At 33.1% G+C, this 11,818-nt stretch overlaps 1 pseudogene; it reads right to left on the bottom strand.

Annotated features, from left to right (window-relative positions):
• Positions 1–8,474: 8,474 nt before the first annotated feature.
• On the bottom strand, positions 8,475–11,186 carry LOC145821578 (transcription factor MYB119-like; annotated as a pseudogene).
• Between the last annotated feature and the right edge of the window lie 632 nt (positions 11,187–11,818).

Here is an 11,818-nt window from a genome sequence, read left to right as displayed (position 1 = left end):
TTTTTTGACTTTTTGGATTATATTTGACTTGCCAAACTTGACCTAAAAATCCTTATTTCCAAACAAAGGCCATAATTCATTAATGATTCATTGAATCTATTAAATTCTTAAAATATATAAATCAAAATTAATTTAATTTTTGAATTATTGATTAAATCTATTAAATTTATGAACTATTTAATTTCAATCAAGTTGGTCTTGAAAGAATTACAAAAATATAATATAAGCTCATTATAAATTAATAAAAGATAGTTAAAAAAAACTATTTAAAAAAAAAATCTTAAATTTCTATTGCATTTTAAAAAAAATAGGTGGTACTTCTTCCGGTGAAGTTCTTTTATAAGACCAAAAGAGTGTAGAATGTTTTTACTTATATTATGTAGTAGTTACTTGCTTGTATTTATCTACTGTTATATGCCAACTTCGTTTATACTAATTTTCAATTGACTGTATTTATGTTTTTCATTAAGTTTTTAAAGTAGGGAAAATCGGTTTAAGGTCCCTATCCAACTTTTAGTAATGGATTAGGTCCACAATGTGTTCTTTTGTAGCCTAAGGTCCCTCAATGTTATTTTAGAGTGTAAAATACCTGTCTTACCCTTGTTTATAATATACGTTGTTTTCAATTTGGCAGCTAAAGATCATATTGATATTTTGTGGGAGATTACGTGAGGATGAATTTGACGATTCAGATTTTTGTGGAGATTTTCTAGGGTTTTGTAGGTGTTGAAATCCTGTTCGTTGTTTGTAGGTGTTGAAATCCTGTACGAGTTGAAATCATGTTCGTTGTTTGTAGGTGTTGATTGATCGTGTAGGAGTTGAAATCTGGTTCATTGTGTTTGATTTGATTTCATGTGGAGTTGAAATAGATAAGTTTTCAATTTTTGATTTGATTTGATCGTGTAGGTGTTGAATTAGGTTTTTGTTTTTAGTTTTGATCAATGTGAGAGAGACGAACTCAGTGTTGTTCTTTTTGATTTTTGAAGTTAATTTTTCATTATCTATTATTGATGAATTTTCGATGGAGTTGATTTTGATTTTTGGAGTTGCTTTTTCATTCTCTGTCAACATGGTTATGAGTTCCTTTTTGGTGCTCTGTTTTTCTGCGTTTTGTGCTCTGTTTTTTGTTCACTTTGCATTTTTTGTGTAGTGCAGAGAAAATTGCAGGTTTGTTACTATAATTGAACTCAAATCACAGAGAAAATTGTAAACTTGTAGTGCAGTGAAAATCACAGAGAAAATTGTAAGTAGGCAGAGAAATTTACAGACGTAGCAATAGAGCAGTAAATGTTTTGTTTTTTTTAAATTTTTTTTTGAATTAAGTGTTTTGTGAACATAACAGATTTTCTCTGTGATTTTTTTATGTGCTTGTGTTTAATATATTTTTGTCTCTTGATGTTAATGTGTTTTTGTTTTTGTTATATTGAAAGTGAATATAAGTTCACAAATTTCTCTGGACTTTTCTTTGTAGTCCAGAGAAAATCATATGATTGTATTACAAATGATAAGTATTACAAATTTCTCTGGACTTATATGTTGTGTTTTTATATGTTTGCACTTTTCAAAGTTTTCTGATATGTTTTCTTTGCACTTTTCATTTTTTTTTTTTTTTTGCACTATTCATGGTTCTGGACTTTTCTTTGTAGTATAGAGAAAATCATAGGTTTGTTATTATAATCCAATGAAAATGACAGAGAAAATGTTAAGCTTGTAGTTGAGTGAAAATCACCCTTGAAGTTGGTGTCTTGATCTTGATGCTTATTGGTTCTTCAAGGTAGCAACAGAGAAAATTACAGAGAAAATTACCTTGACAGAGAAAATTACCTTGTAATCCCAGAGAAAATTACAAGGTAGCAATGATTACACAACAGAGAAAATTACAAGGTAGCAACATAAACATGACAGAGAAAATTACACGACAGAGAAATTTTGAGGAAATGGTGCATTGAACAAAATAAATATGCCATAGAAAATTAGACACAAGACATAAACATAAGTTCACAAATTTCTCTGGACTTTTCTTTGTAGTCCAGAGAAAATCATATGATTGTATTACAAATGATAAGTATTACAAATTTCTCTGGACTTATATGTTGTGTTTTTATATGTTTGCACTTTTCAAAGTTTTCTGATATGTTTTCTTTGCACTTTTCATTTTTTTTTTTTTGCACTATTCATGTTTCTGGACTTTTCTTTGTAGTATAGAGAAAATCATAGGTTTGTTATTATAATCCAATGAAAATGACAGAGAAAATGTTAAGCTTGTAGTTGAGTGAAAATCACCCTTGAAGTTGGTGTCTTGATCTTGATGCTTATTGGTTCTTCAAGGTAGCAACAGAGAAAATTACAGAGAAAATTACCTTGACAGAGAAAATTACCTTGTAATCCCAGAGAAAATTACAAGGTAGCATTGAACAAAATAAATATGCCATAGAAAATTAGACACAAGACATAAACATAATGTGGCCAGAGAAAATTATAAATGCTGCCAAAGAAAATTAGACACACAAGTAAGAAAAGTAATTTGGCCAGAGAAAATTATAAATGCCAGAGAAAATTAGCCACACCAATAGAGTAGTAGCAAGCCAGAGAAATTTACAAAAACAAGAACACAAGAAGCTTCAATAAGAAGCCCCAAATGTACAGAAAGCAGTTCAATTTTGACAGTTGGAAGGAAAGCAACCCATCATCAGTTGGAAGCAAAGAAATTCTGGACTTCGCAGGAATTTCTCTGGATTCAACCCAGAGAAATTTCAAATTTCTCTGGTCCAGAATTTCTCTGGAACGATAAAACTCTGATTTTATCAATTTGTCATTGGTTTTGCTGCTGCTGATTCAATCACAATTTCCTGCACAAACAAATTAATAGTTCTTCTATGAGTTTGTGATAGATTTTCTTTAAACTTAATGGTATGAATTTCTCTGGGTTGAATCCAGAGAAAATTCAAATTTCTCTGGGTTAAATCCAGAGAAAATTCAAATTTCTCTGGATTACTTTAAGCCTTCCTCTACTGCTGCCTCTTCCTCAAGCTTCTTTTTCCAATATTCTTCAAGTAGGGGTCCAAATATTGCTTTTCCAGAAAAAACTCCAATTCTACTAAACCCAAAAAATCAAAAGACGTTATATTCAACACTCAGAGAAATTTTGAACCTGAAGATGTTATATTCAACACTGGATATATATATATATATATATATATATATATATGTGCTGACATTGTATATATATATATGTATGTATCATATATATATATATATATATATGTATGTATCATATATATATACATCTATTAAATTTTTTTGAAAAGAAAAAATAATAATGCATACATGTCGAAGAAGATCTGGAGTCGAGAATCGAAGCTCTGATCAATGACTTGAGACCAATACTCGTAAAGCTCATCTCTGTTGATCTTGTCAACATTCAACTCATTTGAAGATGAACAGACGTAGGGTATTTTGGTCCAAGAAATTGATAAAATGCGTGGGTATTTTGGTTAGGGACCTGAGGCAGTATTACATTTTTTAATGTCCTTTATGCAGAAAATTGTTATTATTAGGGAGCTTAAAAAAAAAACCCCAAAAAAAAATTATTAAAAGGTGCCGCAGGATATACCTCCTTTTTTTTGTGAAGGATACTAACATGGTCATTGAGTTCAAAGATTATCTCCAAAAAAAAATATATATATATATTAAAAGTTGTAATGCTATTTATATGATTGTGAAAATTGAAAGATCTAACATTGTAATGGGACATGTGAAAAAATATAGAAATTAATAATTATATTTTAATTTTTATATGAATGCTTACCTCCTCTTTGATGGGTTGCTTTAAAAAATTATCTTGATTATTACTTTCATTCATTGTTTAATTGTTCAAACTTTCTTCTAGAGTTTAGGGTTTCAAAATAATAATAAAATAATGATATTAATGATAATGGTGAATTTTGATAGGATAGAATGGAGTTTTGGAGTGAGAAAGAAGAAGAAAAAAAAGACGACGACATAATAACTTTGATCTCTTGGGGAAGAAGATGAAGAGATTTAAATAAGAATAATAGATTAGGGTGTACCATAAGGAAAAAAAAATTATTTTAAGATTTATTATGTGTTGTCCTTATTAATAAATTCATATTAGGATATAATAAGAATTAAAATTTATAACTTTAAATTAGGCGTACTAAGACATATTTTGAGTTCAGATAAAATCTCCCATGAGAAAATGTATGTTAAATTAAACATTGAAAAAAACAACTGTCGTTGAAAATATAGTCACAAAATGTGGGCCAATGTTGTTAAAAATACATTGCCTATATTCATTTCTTTTTTATCGAATGTGGGCCAATGTCCATGGTGTTCAATTCTTCTTTAAACCCTCACTATCTCCTTCTCTTTAGGCTTGGACTTGTGTTAGGCAACTAGGATGGTTGTTCAAAGGATAAGTGATGGTTGCTGGCAGTCGGGGAAGTAAAAATAAGTGAATAAGGGGATTAGGAGGCAAGTGAGGGGAAAGGGATAGTAGAGCTAGGGTAAGAGAAGAGGAGGGGCGGTTGTAGAGCGTTGGAGGTAAAGGGGCAGCAACAGGTGGTATGGAGAGAGAAAATGTGGCTGTGTGGAGAAATTTTAAAAGAATAATCCTTCGTAAATCGAAAAAAAATTTGGCCCGAGTGGCTTGAATACCCAAAACGACGTCTTTTTGGGTATTATTTTTATTTTATTTTTTTCTCTTTCTTTCCCTCTTATATCATTGAAATAGAGGGATGAAGAGAAAGAAGAGAGAAGAGAGAGAGAGAGAAGAAGGAGGGGGAAAAGAGAGGAGCACCACCGGCGCTGCTATCACCGACGCCGCCTGGGTACAGATCTGCGTATAATGATGATGATGATGATGATGATGTGTTGTTGATGATGATGATGATGATGATATGTTGTTGATGATGATAATGATGTGTTGATTTTGATTTTTGCTTTTTGGGTTTGAATCTCTCTAATTTTTTGGTTTAATTTTTGAATTTTTGGGTTTGATTTTTAATCTTCAAAAAAACAGAGGATGAATCTCTCTGATTTTGTGTTGTTTGTTGTTGTTGTTGATGATGATGATGATGATCTCTCTCTCTCATACAGCTTCCTCTTCTCTCCTCCTCCTTCTTTTTCTACTTCTTCTTCATCTGCAGATAGAAAAAGGCCAAAAAAAAAAAAAAATGCACAAAACGACGTCATTTTGGGCAGTCGAGCCACTCAGGCCAAAAGAAAATCGAGCTACAAAACGGAACTAATTTTAAAATTTTTGTCAATCGGACTAAATTTGCCTAGGGTACTTAGTGTAATAAAAAATGAAAATTGTTATTCAAGTTAAAAAATTAGACATATTTTTCAAGTTTAATGATATGACAATTAATTATGATATCTAAGTAACACTCTCTCTCATATCTTCGTTAATCATCAACCAATCATATCATTTGGACATCATTGGGTCTAGAAAATAGATTTAGAAAGTGAGCTTATATATCATTTTTCTAAAAAAATTTATTAAACAACAAGATTTAAATATATATATATATGTAAACAATCATAAATATTTCTAGATAATGCTACAATGACAATGGGCTCTTTTGGAAAGAGTTAAAAAAGTCAAAAGTCAATTTTTAATCTATTTTTGATTATATCATCTCTCACATTTTTTTCATGTTTTTGCAAAAAAAAAATAAAAAAAAAAATTAATTTTTAACCATCTTTCTAAAATAAGCCAATATTTCAAACATCATTTTTCGTGGCACAATCATAACCATTAGATATTAATGAAATTTACATGGAATTCATTGCATTTATGATATTTAAAATGTGATAAAAATTTATGATTAGCATTAATCATATTTCTATTGTCATTAAAATTTCCATTTATGTACTCTATAAAATGCATTGAAAGCATTGATTACTCAACCAGCACCGTTACATAATGCATGGAGAGTTAGCCAATTGTTAGGTCATATCCATTCATGCCTTCAACTCTTGCTTCATATAACATTCTAGATATATATATTTCAGTCTCTCTCTCTAAAAACTTCCACCCCCGAGCCTCACTTTTGGCCAGCCGACCGCCGCCTTTGGCTATGCCGGTCGGCTGGCCCAGCTCTCTTGTGAGTTTGTGTGCTGGTTTTTGTTTCTAATAAACTTGATTCCCACATTTTCTTTCCACTTAGGTGTCCTTTCTCTTGGTTCATCAGGGGGAGCCCCGGTTTGTTTGTTTTGTATCAACAGGGGGTGTTTATATTGCTTCAACAGGGGGTTGTTTTGTATCAACAAGGTGCTTGGTTTAAGGATCAAAACAGAGTAGAAGGAGGTCGGTTTTGGACCGGAATAGAGGTTGGTCAGATCTGGTTGGATTTTCATTCGGGCACTCTTCTGCGAGTGGGAGTTTGAGGGTTGAGCTCGGGTTCGGATCTTTGGAGTCTGCTTTGGTGCTTTGCTTGGGGGGAACTAGGGTGTTGAAGTTGATCCAGATCTGTCTTAGATTTCAGTCGTGCGCTCCTTTTCGAGAGGGAGTTTGAGGGGTGATGTTCATCCGGATGTATGGTAGTGTCATCGGGAGTGGGTATGTTTGAAGTTTGGATTGGGAGTGGGCGTGTTGTTCGTATGGTGGAGTTTTTATCCAGCCATTGAGCTGTTAGATATGGAGTTTTTCCGGCCACAGAACTGTCTCGGTAGAGTGTTGTCAGGAGTGGGTGAGCTTGCAATTAGAGCGGCAGAGGTGGGTTTGGAAATCCAATGGTTGGAGGTGTTTCCGGCCATAGTTCCAGTCAAGGGAGATTGGTTTTCGGTCAAGAGAGCTGGAGTCTTTCCAGCCATGGAGATGTCCTCGGCACTGGCAGGAGCAGAGGAGCATGCACAGAAGCGTGCAGGAGCGGAGGTGCGTGCAGCAGGTGGGCGTTGTAGCAGGTAGGCGTTGGAAGTTGGAGCGGCTTAGGTGTGATGTTTGTAGTTTCAAAAATAGCAGGTGGGTGGTAGCTTACTTATGGAACAACATAGGTGTGTAGCTTAGGCGTGGCAACAAAGGCCTGGAGTGCAACAGCATTGGGAGTGCAGCAGATGTTGAAATTTTTTGGGTTACCACCTTGGGTGTTAGAATAGGTTATCTTAGTAGTTTGGGTGTTTTGGTGGATTGATTTTGTGGAATCATGTATTTTATTTTTTGTTAAGTCCTTCTTAACGTTTTTTTGTTTAAAAAAAAAAAAAAAAAAATCGTGAGGCGAAGGGATTGGTTGTATGATTGTGAGTAGCAGTAGTAGGGGTATTTTGTACCTTCCGAATCTCTCTCAGTGTTTCTCATCTTCCTGTACCTTTAATTTCATGTTGATTAATGAAATTTTTCTTTGCTGATCAAAAAAAAAATATCCATTCATGCCTTCATTTGCTTCATTTCAGTTTCTTTCTCAAAGAAACAAAACTTTAGTCAAACAAAAGCTCCACAAGGTTGAAAGCCGTTGAGAAAGTGAAGGAAAAAGCACGAGAAAACCAAGGAAAAAGAAAAGAAAACGCTAAATGAAAGAGTGATTACAACTGATGAACAGAGAAAACTAACACACTCATATATATTTAACATATGTAGTGTATATATATAACCCACCAAATATTATATATATTTATTCAAAGCATTAAAGTGTTAGTGTTCACACCTTAGAACATAACGAGTTTAACTTAAGAATTCTTGAAGTCTATCATTTCTAGTAAAAAGTATCCCTGCAAAAAATTTGCTGCAAGCCACCTAAATTCAGTTTCTACAGTACACTTCTCTTGCATATAGTCTTTAAACCAGCATAACCTGGATCCAAAAAAGAAAAAATCTTAATATAAAACTATCAACACTAGGTGTGTAAAAAAAAAAAATTGATAATAAAATGAGTAGACCAAATTTGTTTTGGATGTGATTCACTTCACATGAAGTTCGCATTTCATGATTTTTCTCAAGTCCAGATATTGTGGGCCCATCTCAAGTCTATTTTTGCATTGACCATCTCAAGTTTATTTTTGCATCGTTCAATTTTTAATTCATTTTAAGTAGATCATTCAAGAAAAAAAATCAACGTAAACTTATAGTTGCAAAAAATAAATTTTATACCACTAAAACTAAATGTATTGGCTATCAACTCATACATATAAAAAATCGACAATGCGTATGTAATTTTTATTCCAATAAAATACATATCAATCAATACTTAAACCATACTTCATTTTCAAACTGACTTTTGGTACATACCTTATCGGTAGAATTAAAGAAAAGGAAAAAGGAACTAGAGAGGAGAACTTACTCAGATCACGAAGATAGCATTGCCACCCATAGAGAACTAATGAGAAGAAGCAACCATCTCCATCAAATCCATATCTTTTTTCCCACTAAAAGAAGCTTGACCAGTCAAGCAATCCACCTTGAAGTTATTATCAATAATATTACAGTAGTTATCCATGGAAGGCAAAGCATTGGATTATCCATCCAACAGAAAAGAATGGTAAATGTCAGAAGAGAAATGGGTTATTGGAAGCAGCTGATCATCACCATTGGTGTTGTTGAGTAATCCGAGCGGATTTAAGGCAGAAACACTCTTAAAATGATTATTTTGAGCTATTTTTGCCTCAATTGAAGCCTTGGAATTGTTTTTATCATTCAGAGGCTGGTCATTTTTGGTACCGAAGAAATTTATCATGAAGTTCAGTTCGTCGTCGAATGTTTTGTTCATAAACTGTGGAGAGTCATCAATGGAAGACTCAGATAAGTCCCCGAGAGGAGCAAAATGGGTTGAGAAGTCTTCAGTGACGGTGGAGCCAGTGGTGGTGGCGGCCCTATTAGATGGATTCATGCTTTTGATGTAGTCTTGGAGTATGGAGAGTTGAGATTGAGACTTCCAATTCTGGCTGCCTTGTGGTTTCTTGATGTTATTCCTTTTTGAATTTTGCTTTCTTTTGGTGGCGTTCCAGTGATTCTTTATTGAATTTTCGGTTCTTCCCGGTATTCTCTTGGCAATTTCTGCCCATCTGTTGCCAACTTTCTTATGAGCTTCAACCAATATGCTCTCTTCTTCTTCAGTCCAAGTATCTTTCTGATAAAAAATAAAAAAAACAAGGGCGCCACATTGTGTATTATAAACAATGCAATATACATAGGGGAAAATTAAAAATAAAATAAAATAACAAAAAAAGGTACCAAACTCTAATAAGAATTTCAATAATGCTATGTGCACTATAGACAAAAATTTATAGAAACGTATATAGAAAGCGAGGAGGATATTTGCATCACCCTATTCATATTTTCCACCCACTCTTTCAAAAGCAAGCTTGCGAAGAAAATTGCAGTGTCACGGGTGTACATGATATTCCTAATTATATTAAATTAAATATTAAATGTGAACCTTTTTATAACAAAATTGATGCTTTAAGGGAGAAAAGGTTCCAAAATCACATGAAAGTGAACACTGAGAAAGAGTGGGTGCAAGGAGGAATTTGAGAGGGTATAAACAGACAATGGACTGACCTTATACGTTTTGCATGTCAAAGTGCTCATATGAAAGACAATCCCTAGGCCCTTGTCTCACGAGAAATTATATTAATTTCCAAGTACACATATAACGTAGCTTTGTATATTTAAAAAACAACAATATTACGAACTCAAAAAAAAAAGTTAATGGTTGAAATTTATTTTACTCATGTATTCACATTTCATCAATTTAATCTCCACAATATATATACATTTGTAATAAATTATGATTTGATAAGGATGAGTTCATAGCATTTTTATTTAAATAATCATAAAATTCTAAGCATGAACCAACATGTCTAGACGGTTAGATGGAAGAAGAAATGTCACTAACTTTTGCAGATTAAAATTAAAAAAAAAATGGAAGGATAGATGTCAGATGGTGTAAACAGCACCAAACTCACCATAAGATCTGCATGTCAAGCCCATGACTTGTAAAACAAAACCCTAATCTACTTTTTGAATGAAACTTTTCACTAATTACCAAATATAAAATATCAAAAGAAAACTCATGAAGAGATGAACGGACAAATCACCCTGATGAAATTTTGGCAATCTAAATCCTATATCTCTAACTTTTAAGATATAAAATTAAATAATTAAAAAAATAAAAAGAGTTGAGAATAAGAAATTAAACCAGATAAGGCATCCTAGGGTTTTCTCTTTTGACTATTTGAAAAATATCACACAAACCCAAACCAAATCTCAGTTCTTAGATATCTGTCATAGATTTTTATGAGAAATCTAACACAATTGTTTGATGATTAGTTTTGCAAAAAGTAAAGCAAATTTTAACAAAAACCAAACCACACTCAGTAGTTCTGACAAAACCTCAAATTAGGAAAAGGGTGAGGAAAAAAGACCTTGATATCAGGGCGCAAATGATTGTGCCACTGCTCCCGGCATTGTTTTCCAGCCCTGCCAACCATATTCTCGGCTATCTGAGCCCATTTTCTCACTCCATGCTGCGTCACTAAATTGAGCAGTTTCCTTCACAAAAACAAAATCAGAGAAATCTTCAATATCAACTGCACTTTCATGTAAAGAGTAGACATATGTGGGTTTAGTATAAGTAATACGGTCATATATGGGCTGATATTGGACAATATCGATGGATATATCATTATCAGAAGATAGATATTTAAAACCCTAGGATGTATGAGACTTAAAGAAGGGTAAAAATTAAAAATTATGTGTTATATCACCTATCTTCTTCATCTGTCCTTTGCCCTTTGATCAGAGTAGTTGTAGAAGAGCCACCTTTTGCTCTCTTTGCCACTCATTTACAATTCCTTTCTTTTGATTTGGCATCTTCACTCAAACCCATATTAGGATCTATCTTATATGTCCATTTAAGAGTCTCACTATCATGGAAAAGCCCATCTATGAAGCTCTTCTCCGGAAAACTTGGCCCCAAAAAGTTGCTTGAGTAGCCACCAATTGCACCACTAGAAGAAGAAAAACCACCATGCACGCTTGCCGGAACAAGCAATCCTTGGTTGTGCACATTGTTTTGAGTTTGTTGGTGAGAGAAATGGTTGTTCTTGCTTGACAAGAACCTCTCTATGGCTGTTAATGGAGGACTAGGTCCATATAAAGAAGGGTTGTTTTGTAAATTCACATACCCAAAACCACCACCAGCACCACCACCACCACCACCTTCCATGAAAGAGAGGCTTGAAGGAGACTAAAAACAAGAAAAGAAAGAACTGTTTTCAAGCAACAAGATTGCTTCTAGAATTGCTTTGATCTAGGGAAGGTGTTTTTTTGTGTTTTTGCTTCTCTCTACTTGTAAAGACACAAGAGCTGGGCAAAGAGAGATTATAGTAAAAAGCCTTGTTTGGAGCTACTAGAAGAGTTGGAAACCGTTGATCTGAGGATTCATCCAAAGGCTAAGATTCAGAGGTGATTGTAACTCCTCAGCTTCTCTTCTTAGACAAAAGTAGAAAAATAGTGGTGGAGAGATTAGTGGGTTGGTCATTAACCCTCAGTAATAAATCATTTTTGCTAAATTAAGATTACACTATTATGTTTGAATATATGGAAAGTTTGTGTCTTGTTACAATTAGGGAAAATTTGAATCCAATGTAAATTTTTATAAAAAAAAAATTACAAATAATTGGTAAATTATATATATATTAATAATTATAATTATAATTTTTTTCATGATTCTGTAATAATTTTTTAATAGGACCACATATAATTATTCACTGCCATTGTTTGGCCACCCCTCAAGGAAATTACTTTGTTACCCACTACGACATATAAGAGTTTTGGAGATCAAATGTTTTGGTTTCT

The sequence above is a fragment of the Camellia sinensis genome, chromosome 3, assembly GCF_055761805.1.
Source record: "Camellia sinensis isolate YWXY chromosome 3, ASM5576180v1, whole genome shotgun sequence".
NCBI lineage: Eukaryota > Viridiplantae > Streptophyta > Magnoliopsida > Ericales > Theaceae > Camellia > Camellia sinensis.
Note: the sequence above shows the minus strand (reverse complement) of the source record. Positions and strands in the feature narration are given on the sequence as shown.